The sequence below is a fragment of the Physeter macrocephalus genome, unplaced genomic scaffold, assembly GCF_002837175.3.
Source record: "Physeter macrocephalus isolate SW-GA unplaced genomic scaffold, ASM283717v5 random_403, whole genome shotgun sequence".
Taxonomy (NCBI): domain Eukaryota; kingdom Metazoa; phylum Chordata; class Mammalia; order Artiodactyla; family Physeteridae; genus Physeter; species Physeter macrocephalus.
Window position 1 is genome coordinate 1,447 of NW_021145689.1, and position 12,763 is coordinate 14,209.

The following is a 12,763-nucleotide window of genomic DNA, read 5'->3' on the forward strand; positions in this document are numbered from 1 at the left end:
GAAGACAGAGAATGGGGGTTTCTTTGGGGGCTGTTGAAACTGTTCTGGAATTAAATAGCGGTTATGGTTTTACAATTCCGTGAATGTACTAAAAACCACTGAATTTACATATTAAAAGCGTAGATTTAATGATATGTGAATTATATCTCAATTTTTTTTTAAGTCTCCAGTTTTGATTTACAAGTGCTGGGCCCAGACTCCCTACAATGGAACAGTGTAGAGCATGGACTCTGCTGCTTCCTGGCTGCGTGATCTCGGGCAAGTTGCTTAACCTCTTACAGTGTCGGTTTTCTTAGGGTAAAACGGAGACACTGTTACATTACCAGGGTCCCTGGGCATTTGTCCAGACCCCACACCCCTCCTCCTCGTCCTCCTCTCGTCTGCCCCTGTTAGCTGCTCCCTGAAGAGGCGGGTTTGTCACTCATGTAAGGGGATCTTGCTTTTTGCTTTCCATTCCCACAGGAGACCCCCTGCATTAAAACCACCCCTTCCAAGAGACTGGGCTTCTGGGTTGGGGGGCAGAGTGATGGCTCAGCCTGCCAAGGCATTTCCAGTGTTTGTTTGAAGAAGTAAAAGTCAACTAGGCAGTGGCTTCTTCTGAAACATGTCGTTAATGCAAGCGTCATGGGGCTTCCGAGCTCAAAGCACTCATGTGGCACCTGTTTATTTTTCAGACACACTTTCTTCCCTCTCTTCCCTCCTTTTCTCTCTCCTTCTCTTTCTCTTTAAGGGAAGGGAGTAGGAGAGCTAGGGGCTGAGGGTGGGCTCTGCAGTCTGCACACAGAGCGTAGAGTCAGAGCTGCTGTTTAGAGCTGCGACGTCCCCATGACCGGGCAGGGCCTCGCAGCCCGGACCTCTGTGCTCCGCTCAAGCCCATCTGTGGACCAGAACCAGGGCTGGGAGGGCTGAGGGTGGAGGCCAGACTGACATGCCTGCCCTCCTTTCATTCTGCTGGAGTGCCTGGGCCCAAGCGGTCAGCGCCCGGCAGGCCCCTTCCATCTGACATCTGCCCCTGACGGCTCTCTCCTAACAGGCCAGACGATTGGAGGAGATGCTGTCACAGAGATGGTTTTCTTCTTTAACTTGTCACACCATCTGAAGCCAAAGCCATTCTCGTGGTTTGCTTTACTATTGAGAGTGTCCAGTGTTTTTACTAAGGCTTAAAGCTAAAGTAAATTCGTGTTCTCTGAACATGGGTTTTCCATACTTATGAAGCATCTACCATGTTGTTGGAACTGCAGAGATGGCAGAGAGAGGGAAGGAGTAAGGTGAAAAGCATAGCCTCTGCCCTTCATAAGCTTCTAGTAAAAGGGTTATTGATATCACAGGTAACTCCTACCTGGAGCCTGAGAACCCTGGGAGAGGGCCAAGTGCAGTGGTGATTAGATCCCCACCTGATGGGGATGATGGCACAAAGACACTGTCGCTCTATCGTGTGCCTGCTCTGTGCCCGGCACTGTGCATTCCTGTCATCTCGGCTGACCCTCAGGCTTGCTCTCTGAGAGTAGGTGTTATCCCCTTTCTACAGATGGGGAAACTGAGGCTTAGAGAAGGTATCACATGTCCAAGGCCACAGGGTGAGTAAGTGGTAGAGTCAGGATTTGAGGCCGGGTCTGCCTAACTTGTGAGCTTATGCTCGCAACTCAAGGGGAGGCTCTGGGAAGAAGGTGGTGGCCGGTCACTGGGTAGAAAGAGGATGGACAAGGATGGGGGATGCCACCAATGCAGAGGCTGCAATCATAAGCATTTCAGAATCTGGGAAGAGGGGTGTGGACCATCCTCCTCTCTTCTGAACCAGTCAGGATAGACACACACATGCACAACACAGCTCGGGGATGCACATGAGTCCTGAGATCCCAGATTTCAGTGGTGTGGAGCCACGACACGTGAGGACATGTGATGGATGTAGGGGCCCCACTATGGGAAGGGAGCTAGGTTTACTGGTGTGGACACAGGACCAGGGCTGGAAGCTGCAACAAGACAGATTGGATTAAATAAGAATTTTCTAGCAGTTGGCGCTGCACATGAGCTCTCTTAGGGAGTGTGAGTTCCTGGCCACTGGGACTGAGCCCTCAGGCAGCTACTCAGGGTATTGTGCAGGAGGGTCAAACATCAGGGACTGATCAGACAGTGCTGGTATATGTACTGGGGGGTGTGATGAATATTGATAACACAGTGGCAGCGTATTAAATAAAGATGGGTCCTGGGGAGGTGCAAAAAGGGTTTGAGTCTGTGTGGTTTCTGTAGTCCTTTCCAGCCTTGGTTGTATAAATACAAGTCATGCTCTTCTGGACTCGGAAGGAGGAGATGCTGTTTGTATGTGTTTTAGTAAAGCCCTGGGACAGAGAAGTGATCTCCTGAAACTTAGTCTAGGAGGTTGAAAGATTTTGATGCTTTATCTTCACCATCTGGCTGGTAGCCTCAGGGTGGACGGTAAGATCTCCGAGGTGACATTGCTTCAGCCTTGGAGTAATTTGGGGCATGCTGACTGGTCGGTGACTCGAATCAATGAGGTTGATGCTGGGGAGCAGGAGACCACTTTTCTCTGCACTCCACTCACCCCGGCCTCCCACCTGCAAGCCACGACCCCTCACACGTGCATGAGCTGCAAAGCAGAACTGACAGAGCTAAACTGGGGGCCGCTGGGGGCCCCCCAGGTAGGAGAAACACCCCACAGAAAGATGAGGTTCATCTGCTGAAGGCAGGAGTGAGAATGTCGGGGTTGTGCTGTGGGCAGCAGCCTCTGCCTGTAAGGATGGTTGTGGGGGATGCGCATGGAGCAGGGGTGCTGCAAATGAAGTGAGGAGAAGCTGAAAGCAGCAGAGGGTGTCAGAGAGGCAGTTCATTCCCTATTAGTTATGCCGCTCAAATCCAACAGGGATCCAGCCCAGCTGGCTTGAGAGGACGTCCACGGTCTGCCTCTTTTCTGGCCTGTGGCTGACACAGCCTTAATCGGGGAGGGGCTGGAGGAGGGAGCCCTGCCCAAACAGGCTGATTCACTGTTTCCACCGGGTCCGCGCCGTCTTGGTGGGCAGATCACACGCCAGCCTCGTAAACTCACTCTCCACTTGTCTATGTGACGTTTATAGTCCCACGGGGAGCTGGCTTTTTAATGAGCCTAATTTGAGGCTCTGAGTAGGAGTCTGTAAAACAAACAGGGAGGGACTCCGGCCAAAGCCCAAAGTCGCCGTTGAAGCACACAGGGTCACATCCAGTTCTGCAGACGGGCCAGGACTCTGCACGCCCAGGGCAGCAGGAGAAGCTGCTCGCCAATGACAGGCCTCTCTTCCCAGGCAGGTGCTGCAGAAACCCCTGGAGCCTTGGCAAGAGCCCTTCCTATTTTGGTTCTGCGTGGAAAGCACAGGAGGGTCCTGGCTTTCCTGGTTGGAGGAGAGGAGCGGGCCTGTGTGCAAATCCAGGGCTGGTTGTCAGGGGATCAGACGGCCTGGGTGCTCCCTCGCTGGATGACAGCCCCACAGCCAGCCCTCTGAGGCCTCCGGGAGCGAGAATCTGTAACCCGAAGACACCTGTGAGGAAATGCCCCATCTTCCTGTGGCTTTAGTTCATTTTTTTGAGACCTGGTTTTCAAAATCAGAATGAGACGGAGGTGCTGGCATCTGTCACGAGGCCCTGTTAGGGTCCCCTCTCTCTAGCAGGTCCTGGTTGGGAGAGGAGGGGCCTCACCTCCCTGGTGGATGCTCAGGGCTCACTTCCAGAGCTAGGACAACAAGCAGGGGTCCCTTCGGTGCTAGAGCGCTGGGGTTTGATGTGACTCAGAGGCCACTGCCCACTGTGAAGTCATATTGGGGGACCCTCCTGAGTCACCCAGAATAACAGTGCTAGGTACTGTGAGCCTTTAGAATGGAGTGTGCTGCAGCCATTGAAAGTGACGACGAGAAACAATATTTGGGGCCGTGGAAAGCTATCTGTGAAATATTAAGTGAAAAAGGTGGTCATTAAAGTATTAATTTCTTAAAATTAAAAGTATGCATGTGAGAAAAAAGAAAGTACACATGCACACTCCAAAGCAGAGGTGCATATTCAAAAGTCTGAAAGGATATTAAACTGTAATGTCAATGATGATTATCTCAGGGCAGTAAAATTACTATTTTTATTCTCTTCTTTTTGCCTGCCTGCATTTTTTTAAATGCAAATAAACTGTGAGTGGCGTTCTGCAGACACTCACCCAGCAGAAGCCCAATGGTCTGCCTGGAAGATTTCCCCCGTGAAGGGAGCTTCCAGCCCTTATGTTGAGCAAAATGAGGGCTGGAGTTGCTGCAGCCACCCCAGGCCCTTGGGGAACTTGGCCTTGTGGGCCAGAACTGCCCTGTTCTCAGCAGAGTCTGAGTCCAGCATGTCCACAGCCAGCACCACACAGAGGAGCCTGTGAGCACGCATTTTTAGCATCCATAGAGACGCAGGGCCCCAGGAGCGGGGAGACGGCCTTATCATCAGACTCTCCATATGATTTCATTTGAACAAAGGGTTCCATGGTTTAAAAGTTTTTTTTGCAAACTAATGATTTACAGAAACCATCTTGTATTAGAGAAATCACTTCATCTGCAAGTCAAAAAAACCTGCCTGTGGTGGTCTGAACTGTGACCCTCCAAAATTCATAGGTTGAAGTCCTAACCCCCAGCACATCAGAATGTGACTGTATTTGGAAATAGAGTCTTTTAAGAGGTAACTAAGGTAAAATGAAGTCCCATGAGTGGGCCCGAATCCAATCTGACTGGTGTTCTTGTAAGAAGTGATCAGGACACAGACACATTAGGGAAGACCATGTGAAGACCCAGGGAGAAGACAGCTGCCTACAAGCCTGGGAAAGAGGCCTCAGAAGAAGAAAGCAACCCTGCCCACACCTTGATCTCAGACTTCTAGCCTCCAGAATTGCGAGAAAACAAATTTATGTTGTTTAAGCTGCCCTCCCTGTGATATTTTTTCCTATAACAAGAAGTTCGGGGATCGGCAGTTCCTGGTGGTGGTTAGCTGCTCGGTGAGACGGTCAGGGACCCAGGCTCTTTCTACTTTCTGCTCTGCCATGCTCAGCATGTTGGCTCTGATCTTGCCCTTGTCCCCTCCTGCATCTCCTCCCCCTGCACGGCAGCCCCAGGGTGCTGCTCCAGCTTTGGCAGCAGGCGGCCTGTCTCCTGCTGGTGTAATGGCTGCTGCTGTACCTCTTCAGACAGTGTGTCACATTGGAGGCAGGAAGAAGCTCAAAGGCCCTGCCAGCTGGACAGCCTGTCCCTTTAGATCAGGAAAAGCAACATTTTCCAAAACCCCTGAAGTCTTGAATTTATGTCTCATGTCCTAAATCATGTTGTACAGCTGTAAGGGAGTCTGGGAAGGGGCCCCCCAGGGCTCATACTGCAAGTCATTCCAGGCAGAATCAGGGTTCTGTTAGCCAGGGAGGAGAAGGACGGCACTGGATAGGTCGCTGGGAACAGCGGCACAGGTTCAAGCAACCAGCGGCTGGATGTTTTCATACACCTTTGCAGGGAAAGATCATGGTGTCCTGGAAGTGACACAGTGAGGTTTGGGATGTCCCCCTCCTGAGAATGAACATTCTACAGGGAACTCCTTCCTGTGAATGAGCTTCTTTCCCTGCACCTTCTCAACCTACTCCCATGTTGCGTGACGTTGCTCAGCCGTGAGATGACCGGGGAGTGTTTGCTACTCATAAGGTCTGTACGGTCCCTTTGGGGTTCTTGGAGTGAGGAGGGGCGGCTTTGTGAAACATCCTGTTATTTTTCCTCCCTTGCTGGATGACAGCACATAGCAAAAGCCCTCTCTTCAGACTCCTTCCAAGCTTCTAGTACCTACTGCAGACCCCTCCTCTAGCATTTATTATGGTACCTTTTAATGATCTGTCTACATATTTTTCCTGTCCTCTAGAGCCAGGGAACTGGAGCTTACCTCTGTATTCCTAGCACCAAGCTCAGTGTGATTAATAGGCCTGTGATGAATATTTGAGTAAGTGAATGAGTGACAAGAACAGCACAGTGCTAAAATTCCCCGAGCCTATTTGGATACTTCTTCCATATTTTAAGCCATCAGTCAACCTTGGGACAAAAGGTCCCACGGCCTTAGAGAATGTGTTCTCTGTCCATAGGATTTAACTGCCTGCAAACAACCCTTTCTGTGTTGGGGGGAATGGGGACGGGGTGGTACATGGGTATGTCCATATTTGCCATATATGAGTTATGAAGGGAGTGACTTAAACTCTGGGCTCTGGTGTCCCCAACACACTTAACATTGGGGTTTTTTTTTCAGTCCAGATTTCAAGGCACGTGTTGAATTCTCCCATTCTCTGTGAATTGCCTTTTGGAAGCCATAAAGATTGAGATTGAAATTTGCTGGAACCATAAAGATTAAGATTGAAATTTGCTAACTGCTTTAAGTTGATCCGGGAACATCACCAATTTTAAAAGTAGTCAAACATGGTTTTCATTTATTTGGTCTTCAAAATGATCCCTTAATGAATTTTAGTTCCGAAAAATGTAATCTACTACCTCCGACTTTGATGTTTAAGTGCTTAGTGCAAAAGCTAAAAGGAATGAGCAGCTTTATTGAAATAAGAGCCCAAGCAGTGGCCCAGGTGGATTTTTAGACTATGAATTCCTCGGCAAAGAAGATGTCTTCAGCAGTGGGGCTCTCTAATCTCTAATCTCCTCTCCCATCCCTTTCCCACACAGCTACCGGATTTATCTGTCTGAATGTGCGTATGACCCTGTTATTCAATTGCTTAAACCCCTTCAATGAGTCCTCATTGCTCTCAGGACAGAGTCTCAGCCCCTTAGACTCCTGTGACTGGTGCCCTCCACCCTGGTCTCTCCCCCGGAGGCCTGTCATCCTCACCCATCACTCCGAGCTACCCCTCTCCATCCCTCTGAGGGTCTCTGGATTAGTACAGGGGTCAGCAAGCACGGCCCTGGGGCCAAATCCCACCTGACACCTGTTTTCGTGTGGCCTACAAGCTAAAAATTAGTTTTATATTTTTAAATGGTTGAAAAAGTACTAAAAGAAGACTAGTTTGTGACACATGAAGGTGATATAAAATACAAATCTGTGCCCATTTGTTTATGTATATGCACATTACGCCGGCAGAGTTGAGTAGTCGTGACAGACCCGCAAAGCCAAAAATATTTACTCTCTGACCCTTTGCGGGAAAAGTTCGCCGATCCCGGCTTCGTAGTGGCTCCAAGGGTGGGTGGAGAGAGGGCAATGATCTCCATTAGCCACCTCCCAGGCTGCCCCAAATAAACACATAGTCTAAGTATGAATAATGTGCTGGCTTTACAAACACAGCTTCATGACAAGTCTCAGGGGGCCCCTCCCTGCCTATCGCTGCTCCAGAACCTCCCTATACAGGCCCTCCCTCTGCTTGGAAGACCCATCCAACCCCTTCACTAGACTGATATCTACTCTATGTCTCTTCCTCCAGGAAGCCTTCCTTGACTACTAGGCCTACGTAGTCTGCTTAGAGACCCTCCTCTGGGCTCTTTGATCTGACTCCATGTAGCCCTTTTCATTATGGACTCGGCTGGTATACTGTCTGCCCTCCTTCACTAGACGGCAAACATCAAGAGAGTAGAGACCATGTCCTGTTCACTTTTCTACCCCCAGAGCATAGCCACTTCTAGCAGATTATTAGGTCATCATTAAACAGTTGTTGAAGAAATTAGTGGATGAATGCAGAATAAATGATCCATCCGTGGTGAACAAAGCATGATTCTTTATCAGCACAGGCCTTTAGGAAAATAATGAGATAGGTTGGCCTAGGGTCCATCACTTCGGTCAAATAGAAATACTTTTATATGGTATCTGATGGCTTTATCCCAAAGCTATTGGCCCTGGGAATCCGTGAGGCCATTTATAAGATATTACCATTTGTTACATGCTTACTATGTGTCAGGCATTTTACTAAATGCTTACTTACTTAACTTCTTTTAATTCTCAAATAATCAGTGAATTCGGAACTATTATTAGGCATATTAGACAGATGAACAAATTGAGGCTCAGAGAGGTTAATTAACTATTCCAAAGTCACATAGCTAATAAGATTCATAGCTGAGTTTTGAACCTTCTTCCCTCTGACTCATGGTCTTAAATCATCTGGAGGGTCTAATAGAGCCATTTGGAATGGGAACCAAAGCCGACTGAAGCAGGTTATATTTGTTAGAAGGACTCTAACACAGTACATTTCTGACTAATGATGCATTCAGGTTCTATTAATAAATATCTTGGCCATCTGCCCTGGACCTTGTGACATTTGCCTCTTTTTTTTTTTAACCCCTAAGGAATGACTTGTGTGTATTACAGGTACTCGGGCTCATTTATCCCTCTCCCTCCTCTGAGCTGACACTTGGAGACTTCTCCCACTCCCCTCGTTTTCCTGCCGGCAGCACTGCTCTCACTGGAGATGTAGCTCCGGGATCACTCCCAGGACGTGCTTTGCCTTCTCTCCCATTCCCGGGCCCACCGGTACCTCTCACCCCACCCCCAGCAGCACTGGTAGTGGCAAGCCTCTCTTTTCACACTTGGTGCAGCGTGAGGATTTCCCCCAGCTCTCCCTGTCCTCAATCCCAGCAAGTGGCAGCCTGTACCGACTGAGAGTACTGGCAGTCCAGACTGCCACGTGGCTGCATCATGATCACACAGGCTCAGCCCACTGGGTACATGGCTGGGCCAGAGGAAGTGGCCCCCCACCCCGCCCAGTGAGGTGGCCCCTGAGTCCCTACCATCTGGCCAGGTGAAGGGGCTGGCTCTCAGAGAGGCCGATTCTTGGAATGAGACTTGCAGACAAAATCTCACCTCCTGCTTAGGAATATAGAACAGTTTCTGTCTGAGTTTCTTTCCCTTATCTTTTTTTTTTTAAATTAATAATTATATAAAACAATCAAATTTTCCTTCTATTTACTTTTTTTTCCTCCATGAGCTCACAACAGTTGTAACAATGGTTTTGTTTTCATTAAAATATATATGTTCATTAGTTAATCAGTAGAAAAAAAGCACAAAGAATAATGGAGAAAAAAATCATCTAAAGTTCTCCCGTGCAGAAATAACTATCTTTTATGTTAGATGACCTCCATTCTGGGCTCTTTGTAGGTAATTAGATCATAGTAATTTTTTTAAACGTTCTCTTATTTTCCTATATAAAAATTTAGTTTCAGTTAACTAACTTTCTAACTCATTTGAAATTATGGCTATTCCTATGCTCAGAAGAAACATTCTATCACCTTCTTCTCCCTCTAAGTACATCTCCCCCACCAGGTCCCCTGTTTCTCTTATAACAATCACTTTTTACACCACCAATAAATCATATTTGTAAGAAGTTTAAAAAGCAGAGTAGTTCAAAACATTTTTATAGCCCTAGCGCAGAGAGAACCACTCTCACCTTGGTGGTTATGTGCACGGGTTGGGGGAAGGGCTGATGTTTTAGGGTGATGACTGTGTGTGTTTATGTTTTCAATGTGTTGTTGCCTTTATACAAAAGTGGCTGGATGTTGTCCTTGGCTCACAGGACCTGGTGTGCTCAGCCACCATGGGTCAAGGACAGCATTTGACAAAGGACCATGGTCATGTGATGGATTTTTTTTTTTTTAAGAGGTGGCAGTTCCAAGACTCATGCTTCCTGGGTCACTCAAGTTCTTGATGTGTTACATCAATACTTTGGAGCGAGGCCACCCAGAATCTCTTAAAAAGTATTCCAAACACAACAGAGATCTTTTTCCACAGGAAAAATCTCAGTGGTCCACGTGTGAGTTCTCCGCTCCATACCCCCCGATGTTGTGACGGTTGCCGGGTTTTCCAGAGTTCACCTTTAGGTTTAATTTCCTGAAATTGATCTGCTTGGTTACTTACTGTGGCTTTATTTTATTCTCTTGCAAGGGAGGGAAATGGCAATGAACAGGCTGCAGTTTCGCTAGGTCTTTTCTCACTTCAAAAGAATTAAGCAGCAGTCCATGATCTCTACTAGTTCTTTTACGGGCATATTCATCCTCCGGGTCTCTGATATGAACCTTAATTAAACATGATATGAACCTTAATTAAACAAATCACCAAAATGCCAGTGAGCCAGCATTCCTAGCGGAGTTTCTGGGCTCACCCGCACTGCTTTGTTGGGCTATTATTTCATGGTGGCCCCTCTCCCCATCTAAACCCTCACCCTGCTTGGAGCCCCTCTGAGAACTGAGTGAGCCAGCCCTGAGGTCAGAGGTGCTGCTACCAACTGGAGGGAAAAGAGGCAGCCCAAGGCCAGCTCCCCAAGCAGGACCCCCCCACCCCCACTGCCAGAAGGCCCAAGACTGTCAAGGACTCCAGAGAGAGATGAATTCAGCCCAGTGTTCACCGTATATTTTTACTGTATGTATTTTTTAAGAGAATTGGGGACGCTGGCAACAAGCGTGTTGTACTCCAACAGCCTTTGATCTCACTAGCCTGGGTTCTCTGGCCCCTGGCTCCCTGTGCATTTTATTTCACAGTTTAATGGTAAGCACCTGGCCCTCTGGGCCTCTCTTAACTGGAAGACCACCTTCAGCCGGTGGAGTTCTGATAACTTAGAGTGAGGTGTTAACCAGAGCATGATTATGTTTGCTTTTAATTTCCTGACCTTGAAGAAGAAGGGGAATGGGCAGTGCTAATTGGACTGGTGAGTGGTGATGGAAGTCTTCTGTCCCTGGGCTTGAATGGGCAGAGCCCCGTGTGAGAGGCAGTGTGGACTCCCGGGATGGACGGGCTGGGTCTGAATCCCACCTCGGCCATTTTCTCGCTCTGTGACCTTCACCGAGTGACCCAGTGCATTTAAACCTCAGTGTCCCTCATTGGTAAATGGGGTTAGTAACAGTACTAGCCAATTGTAATGAGACCACTGGTAGGGTCTTCATGGGGGTTCAAATGCTGGTCCATCCCACTTATGGCATAGAGTACTACTCGGCATGAGGTCGCCCATCTCCGTTCATCACTAACCCATGGTTAAAACCTGCTTCCCAAACTCAGTTTGGACCCCAACTCTTCTCTCTTCCTGTCTCCCAAGCTTTGCTCCTCACTTGAACTCTTGGGCCTCACAGTATGGTGGTCTCATCTTTAGGTGGGTTCTGGCTGAGAATTTCATGAACTTTCAATTACCCTTGATGAATCATTTTTACAGGGTTGATTGACGAGTCATCGAGTCAAGCAGATTTCACTCCACTTCTAGGTTTTCCTCCTTATTTCCTTCATCTTCCCCTTGCTTTAACACCCATCCCCCAATCTCATTGGACTTCAAATATCAAGAGAAATACCATTCAGCGAAGTGGGGTTTTTATTTAGAATCAACTGTCCTTATACTCCGTTTGGGTTTCTCTGGAAAATATTCCAGCTTTAACTCTTCAGCACTTTGTTCAGTATGACTAATATGCAACAACCAGGCATTAAACGTACTATATATAAACTTCCAGATCAGAGAATGGAACCACTTTAAAAAAAATAAAAAGGATTGGATTATGTGGGCTATTTGGAAACTGTTCAGTGGGGCAATATAATTTTTATTTTCAGAAGCTTATGGATTGAACCCCACCCAAGCTTCCAGCTCCTAAGAAAAGTGGCAGAAGACGCCCTGCCAAGTTTCCTCTCAAGGGCAGTAAAAGAGTAATCCTCTGCATGCCGGGTTTCATTTTAAAGAAACAGGAGACAAGCAGTGGCCTTCGCTGTCTTCACAAATGAGCTTCCCTGAGCTGGGGGGCTAGTGAGTCTGGTGAGGCGTGTCGGGGGGCAGGGGCAGGAGAAGATGCTAGGCACGCAGGCTTGCACAGGTCGCTGGGCCCACTGTAGTCACAGCGCCCTGAAAAGAACATTTGCAAATCTGTGGAGAGCCCTGGGAATGGGAATGTGTCGTCAGGTTGGGGGGTACAGTTATGTTACAGTCTTGATGGCCTTTTGATGACTGGTTAGAAAAACTGAACTGTAAATCAACCCAGTTTTCACAAAAAAAGGACATCTTTACATTTACAATTTTGTGTGTATTGTGTCTGTTGGGGGGCTGTTGTTGTAACTTGGGGGAAATTAAATAATGCTAACAGGGCCTATTTGTTTCCACAATTCAGAAGTTAAATAGTGGAATGAAAGTGGGGGGAAAGGTTTTAAGGGGTACACTTTAGTGCTAGAGTCCACAGAAGGGCCAGTTGGAGTGCAAGATCCCAGTGCTGGAGCAGACTTGAGAGGCCACCCAATTGACCCCTGTGTCTTACAGAGAAGAGAATGAAATCCCCATCGACTTGGCCTTTGGGCGGAGCCCTGCTTCTGAAAAACCTTAGCACTGAAAATCTGGTTTGTCAACCCAGTGTGCAGTCCATTGGCTTCTGGCTTGTTACTTGCTTGGAGGAGCCGGCAACCTCTGCCAGCTGAAACCCAGGTCGAATTCCTGCTTGGCAGCCAGCAAGAAGGCGGGACTCCCAGTCTTCACTGGGTTTCCCAGCTGACTCAATGGCGCCCTCTCTGGGCACTGGTGGAGAATCACCTGGGAAGGAGCCCCGGGCTGGAGCAGAGCCAAGTGACCAAACTCGGAAAACAGCCTGCAGAAACCAAGATCAGGTGTGCATAGGCTTCTTTTTTTGTTGTTTTTTTGTTTCTTTTGTTTTGTTTCCTATTTATTTATTTATTTTTTTAAAACATCTTTATTGGAGTATAAGTGCTTTACATTGTTGTGTTAGTTTCTGCTGTATAACAAAGTGAATCAGCTATACATATACATATATCCCCATATCTCCTCCCTCTTGCGTCTCCC